Source organism: Anabrus simplex, chromosome 1 (genome assembly GCF_040414725.1).
Source record: "Anabrus simplex isolate iqAnaSimp1 chromosome 1, ASM4041472v1, whole genome shotgun sequence".
NCBI classification, from domain to species: Eukaryota; Metazoa; Arthropoda; class Insecta; order Orthoptera; family Tettigoniidae; genus Anabrus; species Anabrus simplex.
Window position 1 is genome coordinate 510,163,551 of NC_090265.1, and position 15,815 is coordinate 510,179,365.

The 15,815-nt window shown below is 37.9% G+C and overlaps 1 protein-coding gene across 2 annotated transcripts in view; it reads right to left on the reverse strand.

Annotated features, from left to right (window-relative positions):
• The window catches only part of LOC136857036 (ATP-dependent RNA helicase p62), a 154,868-nt gene that overhangs the window by 87,150 nt on the left and 51,903 nt on the right, over window positions 1–15,815 (reverse strand). The window lies entirely within an intron of this gene.

Sequence of the window (15,815 nt, forward strand, 5' to 3'; positions counted from 1 at the left end):
GAAATAAAATGAGGAAAGATGTACCCTACACTCTATACTGTAGTTACAACTTTGTACCTACCATTTGTGCTGAAGATTACTTGTGTTAAATTGCCCCTGCCATCTAAGCAAGAGACCTGTATTGCACAATAACTAGCTTTGGCTCAGATTGTTTGAATATAATTTTTTTCAGAATGAAATTAAACACACACTTTCATGTAGTATCAGATTTCAAAAAATAAACAAGTCGTAATGTGGATATCATCCGCGGAAATGCAAGTTTTGAACAAATTCATCGCTTTTTCATACCAATTTTGATGTGTAGGAAGGTTTTCCAACTTATACAAAAATCAGATAACGACAATCGGCTATAGCAAGTAAATTATCCGCTGTATTGAATTCTTGCTATAACGGACTTCTACTGTATATACTAACCAACACACGGATGTAAATAAAATTACATCTACACTGACCACTATTAAACCTACACCACACCAAAGAGCGAGGTAGCTTAACTACATGGTAATGTAGATTGCGCTCAATTAATATAAATCTATATGAATGGCAGCTTGGGAAGGACTGGATCAAGACCGAATAAATACATGCATGCGTACAAACATACTTAAACTCAAAATCTAACGAACAACCAACCTTCATCTTACAATGGGACGTCACTATTAAATCTTGTTCTGTATTCACAAAATTACACGTGATATTACAAGATACTAGTAGTGCCTCAAAACTTCCAAACCCGTCGCACTAAAGATAGATTCGAAAATGATGCGGCACGAACAGTCACGATGCATTACACATTTACACAAGGCTTAACTACGTCAGCGCATTTAATAATAGTAGTAATAGGTTGTGAAATTTTGTCTATAATGCATTTTTGTTGCAGAAGCCATGTATTTAAGTGATTAGAAAACTGAGAACCCAATACAGGCCTAATTAATCAAGTTCGCCATTCCCCCACCAACACAGAATATTCAATATTAAGCTGATAAAAACATTTTAAATTGTATCGATCAATCGATCGATCATATAGCTATAAACGCTATCGGTTATTTCACAGATACCACACTCGTTCTTGAAATGTTTATTAAGTTTTCTTTACCATTTATTCCTGGCAGAAAAGACATGCCTAGATTAATGTTATAAAAACTGAAAAATGTGTGAATTACATACATAAATACGGTATGTCAATTTTACCTGTCAGAACTAATTCCAGATTTTTTACTGAATTCCCCAACATTTCCAGGTTTTCCCGTTATTTATCAAATTCCCTGACATCTCCCCATTTCTCTCCGTTTTCCATACGGGTGGACACCCCGTGTACTGTCCTGACACAAATAATACACAGACCCCGAATTTCCGCCACCAAATTTAAAGATATGCGGGGATTATTTGCGTATATTCGGTAGTAAGCAGTTTGGCCTATGCCGACAACTTTGTCTCAACAGCAGACTGTGCAGAAAGCCTGCAATCTTGGAACATGAAAATAGGTGCAATGTGTACTATATGAAAATTAGCCTTTCCGAGATCAAAGTCGGTAGGGAAGCATCCTATGAATTGAATGTCGCATGGGGAACAAACAACTGAAGATCATTTCAGGTACTCAGGATGTTTATTCTCCCAGAGTGGTAGTATAATCAAGGCAGAGCAAATTTAATGCAGTGAGCTGGCAGTTGCCATTAACAGTATTCCATAAGAAAGACCTTCGCACCTGGACAAAACTATTTTTACACCAGCCTGTTTTCATAGAAACATTTCTGCATGAAGTTAAAGCTGGGTGGACTCAGGATATCTTATTCACAGGTTAAAAGGCATGAAAGTAGCAAGAATGATTGCCGATACACAATGGGTGGTAACAATAGCAGGAGAGTACATTAAACCCTCATTTATCTGGATTCACTCGCACCAAAGGCAATCTGGACAATTGAAAATCTGGTTTATGTAGGTAATAAGCAAAATAAAATCCTTAAATAAGCAGGCTTACCATTTAATACTATGAAAAAAATTGTAACAAAATTAAGTACATAGTATTGTTCATAAATCATTCTTCTTGTAGCGCCTTCTCGAATACTGAAAGCTGGCCACAACCAGCGAAGTCTGTACAATGTTCCGCTGTCCTCATCAGTCTACTATAACCTAATCGTGTCCAATCCCTTAAGTCCTTCAGCCAAGAGTGTTTCCTTTGATTGCAACCTCTACGTCCATCAATTTTACCCTGCATGATCAATTAAAGTAGGGGGTACTTTTCATTCCTCGTAATATGCCGCCCAAGGTAGACTGTCCTTTTCTTGACTGTACCCACCAACATTCGATTCCTCACGTGCCCCGAGTACAGCAACATTGGAGAAGTGGTCAGTCCGTGAGATCCATAACATCTTTTGGAAGACCTGCATCTCAAAGGCATTTATTCTCTTAATGGCCTTACATTTCAGAGTCCATGCTTCAGCACTGTAGAGAAGCAAAGAATATACATAGCACCTCATGAAGTGAAGTGTCTCCAAGCTGAGGCTGCTGTGACACAGATTCCTGATTTTCACAAAGCTAGCACAAAACATTTCTATTCATACACTGATCTCTAAATCCAGGTCTAAGTCCTCAGTGAACCAATTGCCAAGGTACTGAAACACCCACACTTGTTAAACTTGCTCCCCATAAATGTTCATAAAAATTTGCGTTATGAGTTCTGGTAATGGCTATAACCTCCGTCTTGTCCGTATTAATTTTGAGTCCTTCTGCTATAATTCTGTCTACCAGGTGCTGAAGACCTTTAGTACTGTCAGCCAAGATGACAAGCGTCATTGTTGATCAGCCTATGTGTTAACTCTTACTCCATCTTCCGCTTCCTGAAGAGCAGTTCGAAAGATCTGTTCAGAGTAGAGATTAAAGAGCAGGGGAGATTATACACATCCTAGCCGTACTCCCTGTTTAATCACAGTAGCGCACAAATCTAGAGTTTCCAATTCTCACGGAAGCTTCTTGATGTTTATACAGCTTTCTGACAAACTTAAGATCTTCATTATCTATCCTATTGTGTTCAGAATTCACAGGGGTTCGGATGTCTGACAAAATCAAATGCTCTGGCATAAGAAAAGCACATACAGTAGGACCCTGCTTTTAAGGAATTTCTGCTTTTAACAAAGATTTTTGTAAGACACAGCCATATCGCATACGCACAATTTTATTTAAACCCCCTTCTAACAAACCCCAACATAAGGAAAGATCCGCTTTTAAGGAATATATTTCACATAAATTACAATCGCACATCCAATTGTAACGGAAATTTGAGATATGATAATTTTTCTAAAGTTGTTTTAAATTATGTTAATTAACTTCAGTCTTCACATAATCTCAGTCCGAAGTCAAGGCGCTAAATGAAAGTGCTCCTTCAGCGATGAGTGGAACCATGACAAATTTGCGGGGCCTCTGCAAAAGTACTGTTATCGGCAAGCAGCAGTCACTATCATGCTCGACGTTGTTAGTAGTTATGTCCATTGAACTGTAGGTGGTCTGAAATGACTGCTGTATTACAGCGACTCGATATAACCACTGGAGGCTGTAAAGGAGTGAAGTGCAGTTGCTGGTGAGACTAGCTGTACAGCCTAGAGGCAAGAGACACGCCACGAAACTCGAACAGAGATGCCAACTTTCAAGAAAGGCAATTCGTAATGCAGCCATTAGGGCACGGTGGGGGGCAGGCATGGATTTTTTTCCGAGATCTTACTAATTCACATATCATTCAAAAGTCTTATTAATAACTGTATGGAATTTACATAATGGACAAGTATATACAATATTATACAAAAGAAAAAACGTGCAAAGAATACATGGTACTAAGTAGGGAACAATTACACATGGATATCTAAATTATTTATCCAATGCACTAGGGATACTGAGACATCAGCAAAGTCTTTCCGGTCGCCGCCATAAGCATGGAGAGGGCATTCGTCCATTATATCATGCATGGTCTGGACCAATGCACCACAATCACACGCCGGAGAGTCCCACTGGTAAAGGGAGAAAGCAGATCTTCCACAATTAGTGCAAAACCTGTTTAGTGATGACCACGTTCTTGGCAAACTGAAACCAGCTGGGGCATGGTTTGGATTAAAGAGGCTTGGCCACTCCGGAGTGGAACGAAACCATTGCTCTTTCCATTCCTCTTTTAAACTGAAACCAGCATCCATTAGATTCTTAGCTGTTTTTCATTGGTGGCTTACAGGATTTCAGCCTTTGTCTCCAGAGATCTGCAACATCACTGTGGATGGGTAGAGTTGGATTGGACATCTTATCATATTCTTGAACAAGGGCTCTTGAATGTCGCAGGCTTGGTGGAGCAATGTGGGACAGGACTGGCAGCCAGTGCATTGCAGTAGGCTTCAGAGTACCAGAGATGATACGCATGGTGGTGTTAAGTTGTACATCGACTTTCTTCACGTAGCAACTGTTAAGCCATACTGAAGAGCAGTATTCAGCTGCAGAATACACGAGGCCAAGCGCAGTACATCGTAATGCGTCCGCTGAAGCACCCCATGAAGTTCCACACAATTTAAATAGAATATTATTACATGATCTCAACGTAGATCCAAGGTTTTGAAGATGCTTTCTATAAGATAGGGTTTGGTGAAGCGTTACCCCGAGGTACTTTGGATTAGGATTGTGCTTTAGCACTGAGACATTGAAGCATACTTGGAGTTTTGTATTAGCCAACTTCTTTTGGAGATGGAAGCAAGCAGATTGTCTTATTCATGCTGGGTTGTAGTCTCCAGTTTTGGAAGTAAGAGCCAAGTGTATTCAGGTCAGACGTCAAGGATGGCCTTGGCATGGCTGAAATCTGGACGTTGAATGGCAATGGCTAGGTCGTCTGCATGAGAGAATTTTACTGATTTTGTCTCGGGAATATCCGATATGTAGAGATTGAATAGAAGAGGTACCAATACTGATCCCTGGGGAAGGCCATTTTTTAGTTTCCTAAGACGACTAAGGTCATTATACATGACGACACAGAAGAGCCTTTCGGTTAGCATATTGTTGATCAGTGTGGTTACAGTTTTGCAAGGGATAACTCGCTGCAGCTTCAACATCAATCCTTGTATCCACACAGTATCATATGCAGCCTTTAGATCTACAAAGACTGCAGATGTTTTAGTACCCCTTTGAAAACCAGCCTCAATGCGAGTTGTTAGCGCCAGCACCTGGTCAACACAGCTTCGGTTCTGCCCGAGTCCAACTTGTTCTACTGGGATCACTTCATTAATGGCTGAATTAATCCTATTGTACACAAGTCTCTAGAGGAGTTTATAGCAAACGCTTAGCAATGCTATTGGTCTGGAATTCATATGGCAGATGCCAAGACGATAAGATATTAGAGTAGAATTTAGCCAACCAGAGCCTTGTGTTTGGACCACTATGTATCAGAAACTCAGGAAATATTCCCATCAAAGCTAGCAGATTTACCACCAGGTTTGAGGCTTTTAATAGCAGTATCTACTTTCAGATGTGAAAATGATTCGGAGTATATAGAGTTCTCCCGCAAGTTGCTTTTCTGTTGTTTGAGCAACTTCTTTACTTTGATGGTGGGTTTCTTAACAGAGGGTGCTCGTGATATATTAACAATATGTTCAGCTACTAGGTTGGGGGTGATACAACCATTTCTCTTTTGGCAGGTTCCGTTTCCGTAAAGTTTCCTGAGAAGACTCCAGGCTTTTCTGCTGGACTGTTTGAAGTCCATAGTCTCAACCGTATTGTTCCACTTCTGCTGGCGAGATTCATCTAAACTCTGTAACAGAGCACTTGCTATTTCAGTACCTCCACCCTGTAACTACTCCTCATAGTGTGTCTCGCGTTTCATTCCATCCAGGAATATACTCTTTCTGCAACCCTCGTGGAATATATTTCTTGGCAACTGAGATAATAAGTCCAGCAAAACGTTCGTAGTTAGACTGAATAGGCGGTATGAATCGGACACATTTGTCAAGATCTTCTGAAAAGCAATCCCACTTTGCTTTATTGAAATTCCAGCGTGGTCGAGGTGTGCTTTTAACCAAAGGTTTTTGTATTCCTGTAGTTATCATGACAGGCCTGTGTTGACTGTGGGGAAAGGTTTCCGTTACTTTCCTTGTAGTAGGCAGGGCAATACCATTCACATCTTCAGTGACAAAGCAAAGATCAGGATTATATTCTCTCTTCCAACGGGCTGACTTAAAGATTCCTCTATCTTTCACATAAAAAACCAAGTGTAGATATTAGCTTCAGCCCAGGTGACTAGTTGAGAGCCACATTCATCTGTATCGTATTTCCAGTTCGGATGATGACTATTGAAATCTCCGACATATATTGCTGGATAATTTTGGGTGAGCAGCACTTCATTTGGCACAGATGGTGGTTTACACACATTTACCACTTTGGTGCCTGATATGTCAACAGTTACCACGTGAACATCGTCAGTCCAAATTGCTGAATGAGCCGAACATCTTAGATTCGAACAAGCATAGGTTGCTGCCCCCTAACGTCTGGTGGTAGGTTGCCCTAGCGATATAACCAGGGATCTTTCCTCTCGATCTTAGTTGTTCCTCAGTCTCAGTACGAGTTTCTTGAATGGTCACTAAATCAATGTTATTTTCTAGAAGGATTCTAGAAATCTGGATATGCCTTTGATGTTTATTTGGCATATTCGTAAAGAAGGTCCTGGTATCTTTGCAGGCTGGTCCTGAGAAGGACCATTTGCAGAAGTTCTCTCAGAGTCCATTTGGCCAGGAGATCGACTTGATAGTTTGGCCACCGATGTGTTGTTGCTCGCTCAGCACCACCCCGGGGAATACGTGCATTGCAATGAATATACAATCCAACCAGATGTAACATTCAAAGACTGGCATATAAAGAGTGTACGATTCTTACCTCCTAAAGTAACAGGTGATCTGCAGTACATATCTGAGTGGAGGTTGAAGAATCATTTCTTTTGTTGAGTACAGTAGTTGCTCCCTTAGCAGCTTGTAGTTCCTGTTTGGTTAATATACACTACAGATAGGCTTTTTCTTTTGATATCATGTGCATCCTCTGCACTAACAGTTCGGTGTTCATATTAGCACAGATTCAGGCTTGTTCATCATGCGCATCTGAAAAAATCGTTGCTACACACATTACAAAACACGCGTGAATGAGATTTTGAGGAACGCAGTAAACAGGGCCATTCTTTCGAGTATTCCTCTCTAAATTTTTGAACTATTTTTGGTTTATTACTAGTGTCACTAGTCACGGTAATGTCATCACAGGTATTTTCCTGCACAAGAAATCGCTTCATTATTTCAAACCTTTCGCATTTTGTAACACGATTAGCATATATCCTAGAAGAGCAATATATGTAAATTTGGCAACCAAAATCGCAATAAATACTTCAACATTCACGCACACAGTATTCACAATGAAACTGAGATCTTCACCACTTTGCCGCCAAAACAAAGACCTTGCATACTGCATGGAAGTCTGATCATGTGACGAACAAACACAACTCCGCAAGATATACCACTTCACAGCTGCCTACTTTTCTGGTACCGGAAGCACACACTGCGTTTGGTGAGTGAAAACTCAAAATGTTCTTAAACGAGGGACAGGAAAGGAACGTAAATGATTACTGAGAAATCCGAGGCATTCCTTGCGTATCGTATCCTATCATAATTTGTGGTGTGTGATTCAAAAAGTGTAATTATAATGGGTAATTCGTAATTATTACGATTGAATCGTTAATAGTTGGCATCTCTGCTCGAGTAACTTCAGAAAATATAAACATTTAGGCAGAAGGTCTCTTGCAAACTTATGTAATTTTGGGTGAAAGATATACTGTATTTCTGAAGATTAAAAGCAATTAGAAACTGATTTTAAAGTGTATCAACACTTTGCAGTGATAAGAATATTGTAAGACTTCTTCTCTACCAAAACAACACTATGCATATATGCCCATTTCCACATCTCATCAAGACTGAATTGTATCTATATTCTTGAATACTACGAAGAATATTTTAAGACTTCTGCTTGTATATTCCAACAGCTAAGTGAACTAATTTCTTACAACAAATGTGTTATAAGGAAATTCTATAAACAATTTTTCATAGTGTCAAACTTATAGGTTTTAAGACGATCTTTAAAATAACTGTTTCAAATACTTTGTTCTACGAACAATATGGTTGAAGATGACCTTTAAATAGGTCGAAACTAGTCCCATTAAATGTTTTTAATAAACATTAATTTGTATTGAAAAAATTGAATAACTCGCTTATTTGGTTTAATCCAAGTTCAATACAGAAGCTTAACCCTTAACTTGGCACAACAAACTTTTAATCCGAGATTTTTGCCATATACAAATATTCTTCATCTTGTGTGCTCTCTGACATCTATTAAAATACTTAAAAAATATTTAGTTGATTTTCATAGTAAAAATCTACCAAAATATATATGTATCCATTTGGATACAGTGCCAAGTATTCTGATACTGACTGTCACTTTATTATGTATCCATATGGATACATTGCCAAGAATTACATAAACATGGAAACTATAAATTCTCAGTCTAAAGGTAACAATAAACTTATGTTAAAAATATTTAATAACACATGAACCCATAATTGATTGTACAGCTCAGCTCAGAATAGTTTCCTCTGATGGAAGTGGTAAAAGCAGTTCTTGTCCTTGGTTACGCACAGTCTTGCCCGACACTTGATGCATTCCATGCGGATTTGTCCATTCTTGCAGTAACGACAGCGCCCCTTTTCACAATGTTGTGGAAAGTGCTCTTGACAATCATAGCGAACATCTTCATCGACTTGAGACCTCGGGCATTCTGTTGCAGGTACTATCGGTGAATGATTCACTGAATGCTGCTTGCCATCAATTTCTCAGCAATGTTCCATCGAAACTGTTTCAACGAATCATTTCTTATGTTTTTTTCCTACAATCGCGTCTATACATACATTAGCCAGGCATTACACACACACATATTTATGATTTGAGCGAATATGGCAAGGTACCATCAATGAGTTTGTAATGCAGTCCGGTATAATGCTATCAACTTATCTGCAAGATCTACCCAAAGGCATTGTACTCAAGCACTATATTGGGGCAAGGTACATTGATCTTTGCACGAGGTTCTACACACTGTTGCTGCATCGTCTTGACTTGCGACTGTTTTGCCCCTCAAACGATTGCCTCTTATTGTGCCCATTGACAAAATTATATATTTTTCACGAAGTAAAATCAAGAGCTCAAGTGACTAAAAGAAGTTGTCGAAGAAAACAAAGGAACATGCTTTTTTCTGTATAGAGCTGCATAAAGCTACAACCACTTTGCCACCAAGACCAAGGAGTTCCTCAGCATCGCTGAAGTCATGCTGACGAAATGTGTCCTCAATCCCGTACAGTTAGATGTCATAAATCATACCAGTAATTCCTGCTCGTACAAAAATCTTGAACCATTTATGAGGTTTGTTTTTTATGTACTGACGTCTGCTCCCTGCTCGAGTTCCAGTGTAAGGGACCTTCATTTCGTCAATGCTCTACTTCACTTCTTCTTCCACAGCCATTCTTGACAACCGTTGATGAAGAATTGGCCTTAGGATAGTTTGCCATCATTCTATCTGAATGTGTGCGGAATTTCTGAAAGAAAGAAAAAAGTAAGAAAGAGATTTTAGCACACTACGTGATAAAGAACTCGATATGTACCATACAGCTTGCACAAAGAACGTAGGAACTTCTCTGTGACAGCAAACTAGTGTATATAATAAATAAGCTACTGCACAGTACGTGAAATAATGAAGAAACATGCATTCCCTTTCTAAAGATATAATAATAAAAATCTAACATGTGATAATTTCATTATATGAACATATGAATACATAAATATAAAATATTATGAATGTCTACTGTCTTGGCAGCGTATCCAATTGGATACGTTTGAACCAAACATTATATGTCTACTGTCTTGGCACTGTATACAATTGGATACATTTGAATTTCTTCCTGTATCTCAAATACTACTAATAATCATTTAATTTTAATCATTTACCTACCTTCTTAATATTATTATCATTGCTGTCTTCAACATAATCACAATAATATCTTCACCAATAATGTAATATTGCCTTGGAAACAGCAACAATATCTAGATGAGTTGACTAGTCAGCGCCATCTTGTAAACTAATGTTTATTACTTTCCCGTTCATTAAAAGTAGTTGCCATGTGTTTCAAAGCGATTTGTAATAGTCATGGAATAACATAGGAAAGTCAAAGAATAAATAATACCATTTTTATAACATAAAATAAGTCAAATAGTTTTGTGTATCCATGTGGATACGGTGCAAAGTTAAGGGTTAAAATGAAATTCATTTCTTTACAAGTTTTTGTTTGAAAACATGTGCGACGAGAGTGCGCAAGTTAACGACGGTATAGTTGTGCACTGGAAAAAAAATACTTTGCCGTGACTTCTTGAAGGATATAATGCTAAGGATATTTTTAACGCCGATAAGGAATGTTTTACAATTTGCTGCTGTCCCAAGACATTATGCTGTTCGCGGAGAAAAAAAAAAAACGACAGCCTTATGTGTTAGCAGCAACGAGAGCGAATAATTACCCCCACTAAACATCAAGCATCATCATTTTCCAGTTATTAAATGGGCCTAATATCTAGGTCATCAGCCCCTAACGGTACCAAATTCATCAACTGACCAAAATTCAAAACATGACAAAAAACGAATGGATCAATATGACTTTAAAATAATCAGTGGATCTGATCCCTAATGCCCTACATTCCCAGAAACTATCGTAAAACATTAGTATTACTGACCAAGGGAGTGCTTCTAAATCACAATCCTGAATCAATAATGCTTGTTATCTAAAGGGCCCCTCATAATGGTAGTTATTGCTAATGAAGTAGAACAATGGTATTTGTCATGTTGCAGTACTAATCAAAAGTAGCGTAGATTCCCAGTATTCCGTACATTATGGTACTACTCACAGGTAATGTAATACGCACATGTTAACGTAAACCTATGGTGTTCCTCACTTAGGTGTATTAATCACAGGGACTCTTACTATCCTGTGGTGTTCCTCAGAGTGGGTACTAATCATAGGCAACGCAGACCCATCGTGTCGCTCATACAGTGGTACTCATCACAGGCAACTTCCAGACCGGTGGCTTTTCCTACATAATGGTACTGATTACAGGCAACATAAGCCCGTGGTGCTCTACATGTAGTTGTACTAATCACGGGTACTGCAAACCCCATCCTGATTCACACACTTGCTACTTATGACATCTATTGTATACCTAACATATGGGTACTACTCTCAAGTAAAGGCGACCCGTGGGGTTCCCCACGTGATTGTACTAATTACAAGTAGTCTCATGGTTTTAATACCATCCCCTGGTCGCCCCTTTTAGTCGCCTCTTACAACAGGCAGAGGATACCGTGAATGTATTATTCGCCTGCATTCCCCACCCAAAGAGGGGTATTTGGTCCAGGAAACTATTTTATTGGTTACAATTTCTTATTATATCCACCTATTCAATACATGAAATGTTTATTGTCTCTAAAAGGACATTAACCCCAATACAAACATTAAATGGGACATGTTCCACTTGTTACGTCGACCATCTTCACCTATTTTTTACAATAATTATTATCTCAAGGTTCAGTCCTTATGTTAAATCTTATATTTGTTCAATTAAAATGCTATTATATAATAAAATATCCTTATTATACAAAAAGTAAACATGAAGATGTAACAATTAAAACGGATCTATAATAGACTTGACGTAATCACAGTAATGTGCCAATTGAATTATCGTCCATGAAACAGCAATACGTCGTATCCCACATTAGCTCAATTTTACAGGGGACACAAAACATGGCAGGATTTCAATAGTATATCATAAATATATTGTGAAAGAGTTACATTGATTCATTCTAGTCTAGTTTAAATGCTACTATGCCCAAATGGAATGCTATAATTTTTCTTGAATTTACGCGGGTTAAGACATTTTGAATCAAACTATTTGTACAGAATGTGAGTTATGACGTTTTGCATATAGTACTTTCCTAGAGATTTACTGTTTTGATACAAAATATAAAAGCTAATAAGGGATAATAATCGAATATTGTAAACACATACTGCAAACAATAAAGTGGGTAAACAATAAAAGTCTCTTTATTGAACATGAACTAATGTCTATCCAAGGTCCTCTCAAGGTTACTATGCGAATATAATATTATTTAACTTATATTTAACCATAGTCAATTCGAGTTTCTTTCAAATAAGAGAAAGTGTGAAGTAAGAAGACTATTCATTGATTAATTTGCAAAAGAACACAAAGTAAAAATAGGCCCTATACTTACAACCTCAGGAATTACAGATAACTTCGCTCTGCTGCTTAAGGAAAGTGTTCATTCTGAGAGTTTTCTCTACACATCATAGGCAGAAACATTTTAAAATATTTTTATGATACCAAGGGAAACATACATTACAAGAATAGTAGTAATCTTTTGTACCAGTACTGTTAAGTCAATCACTACACTTAAACATGAGGGAGTGAATCGTGGAAGGGATGGCAGTCTTTTGGAAGAAGTGATATAAACTGCTGATAGTGATAATACTTCTGGGAAGAAATTTTCCGTGGTTCGGTGTGGAGTGAAGTCCATTGCACTGGCGTTTTCACTTCTTTATGCAGTTGGGGTTGTATTTGCCAGTCTTTCGTCACAATTAACTTTGTACTCAATATCTCCATTTGGACCATACTTGAGACATCTGATTTGTTACCTGTTTAAAAATTCCAAAAATGACAGTATTAGATATTTATTGGTAAGTGTTCAATCCATATAATCACACTGATTAAATTTGCTAATGCTATTTTTGTTTACCAGTGCAGGGGCTTCTGTGAATAATCAGTGAATTTATCTGAAGTCTATCCATTTGGCTCATAAGGAAAGGTTTCTTTCTTGCTTCTTGCGTGATGGTAATGTAATTGCTGGGTAGATGGATTGGTTTTTCTTCACTTTTTGTTGTATTATGCTGTGGACCCAAGTAATATTCTTATATCAAGTAATATTATTTACATGATATTTTATTGAAATTTATAACTTATAATTAATCAATAACCATAGGTGCAAACATTGATGCTGACAAATCGGTATTGATTTCTTTGAACCATAGAACACACAGTGATATGTATGGTTGATAACTGAAGTTATGGCATGTTAATTTGGTTTTATAAGAGAAAGCCACCAGCCTGGATACATGGTGCAACCTTCACTGCCGGTAATTCCATGGTACAGTGCATTGTTTCTGTACAGCAAGACTTTTATCACCTTTCTTATCTTTCCATACACTATCTCTTCTAATTTTGTGCTGGATCCAGTCTTCCTCAGAAAGGTTACCTGCCGCATGTTCAGCACACATGTCGCATTGGTCCTTTTTTGGTTGAGGGATGAAAATTTAGTTCTGCTTGCTGATTATCATGTGTTTTCTCACAGTACAAATTGTACAGCTGGGCAAAGGAATCTATACTCTGTTCAAGAAATAATTTTGATATATTACTCGTATTGTAATGCGAAGGAAGTTCAGGCAAATCAGTCAAGAATTTATTTAAATGCTCCAGTTGCTCTTTATGAGGTGTAGGTCTGTCGCTCTTTCTCTTCTTCACCGAGAATTCATTTTAAGCATACATTCTTGCTGAACTTTTATTCACCCAATCTCTCACAGAACGTTCTCCTAACCTCAACGTAGAAAAGAACATCTTGCAGGCAGGTTCCTGAGTATCATTCTTTAATTTCAAATAATAAAGGAAGGTAGCACTTCTCCAAGATGTTTCTTCAGATATGTATCGCCACTTTGGTACTAATGTCTTAACACAGCAACAAATAACTTTCACTGCTACCATGACATAAACCAAAATTCTTGAAATATATAATTTCGTTCCTCCTCAGAAATGACATCACATTTTCGTTCTGCACATTTCCTACGTGATTCAGAGTAGCATCTATCGCCTAACATCCTTTCATTTCTGGGTTGGTCCTGTACAACATTCTGTTTAATCCTATAACCGATGTATCTCTTCCCTTCCACACACAGCGTTTTATTTGAATTTCTGATCCAGCACCTTTTTTGCTTTAAAGTATCACGTGGGGAAGGATGACATTCTGCATCAAAAGGCATACATAAAACACCTGAGTTAGCTGCTATGACAGAAATGTTGGTGTCTGTAGCAGAATTTTGTTCTTCCCTAGGTTCTTCCAATTCCATGAATGCCTCTGCAATATCAGCAGCTAAAGAGGAATGTGCAGTAATGCTAGAATTATTGCAATTATTTACAGTTTGTTCCGGAAGAGTAACAATCACTTCATTTCGTTAAAGGAATCAAGTACTGGAATGCCACTCATCTGAATTAAACCAAGCAGCTCCCTATAATCTGCTTCCAGAACATTAACATGATCTTCTGCTACTAGCCAAACCATCATTTGTAATAGGTAAACATACCGGTACGTTTTCAGGGTCTTCAAGTATATTACACTGTGCTTGATTTGCAGGCCTAAAGTTATCAGGAATTGATATAGGTGCACAATCAGTCTTATTATTACGATCCAAGTAGTTTCACACGTGATCACAACGAGCGGCTTGCTACAAAATAGCTATGTAAACAAACAAAACTGCTGCCTGCAATTTGTCGTAACTCTCATATCTGTGGGGTACAACATTATGCCATTGCGGCTATGTATAAGATTATGCTGAGAGAAAAATGTCGTAACCCTAACAGTGTGGGATACGACATTTTATAATACCAATATAATGGTCCGTTATTGGACATCATAAATTATCCAGCTAACTCATTCTTGGTTGCCTGCGTTTCGCCCTCGTGTGCTAAATTAGGCTCATCAGTTGGGACTTAGCACACCACCCAAGACGCAAGGCTAGTGCATACTGTGGAGGCCACTGCATAGGCTATTTGAAGCCACCAGCAGTGCCAATGCACTATGAGAGCTATGTCTCATTTCCAAAAATAGATGCCTGCTTGGCCATCAAATGATGTAGGTGTTGATTCCCATAGTGAACCTAAAAATATTTCCAAAAATAGATGCCTGCTCTCATAGTGCATTGGCACTGCTGGTGGCTTCAAATAGCCTATGCAGTGGCCTCCACGGTATGCACTAGCCTTGCGTCTTGAGTGGTGTGCTAAGTCCCAACTGATGAGCCTAACTTAGCACACGAGGGCGAAACGCAGGCAACCAAGAATGAGTTAGCTGGATTATTTATAATGTCCAATAACGGACCATTATATTGGTATTATAAATTTACTCATTCAGGACAAATATTTTAGGTTCCCTATGGGAATCAACACCTACATCATAAGACATCTTGTCGCTCACAGAAAACATCACCAGGGAAACATTTTGTTTTCCATTAAAATAAAAAATATTTATCGGAGGGAATGACATTTTTGAAGAAGGTGTAAACATAACCCACAAGCCTGAAAATTACTAAATGTCAATTTCGCTTAAATTGAGGGTTACAATACATTGCTGTTTCATGGATGTTATGTGACTTGGCATGAAAATTCCAGTATTTCTAACACTGCTTGTGTTAAGTTATTTATCAAAGTATGAAAGTTCTTATAAAGATCAATGGATTAAAAGAACAAACAATATATTCTCATAAATGAGAATTAGACCACTATTAAAATTGGAACATTGGAGGTTTGTAATCTGTTATATGCATCATAACCTATAGTTTCCACCGAATAATTATTATACAATAATTCATTATTATATAAAAAGTAAACATGGAGTA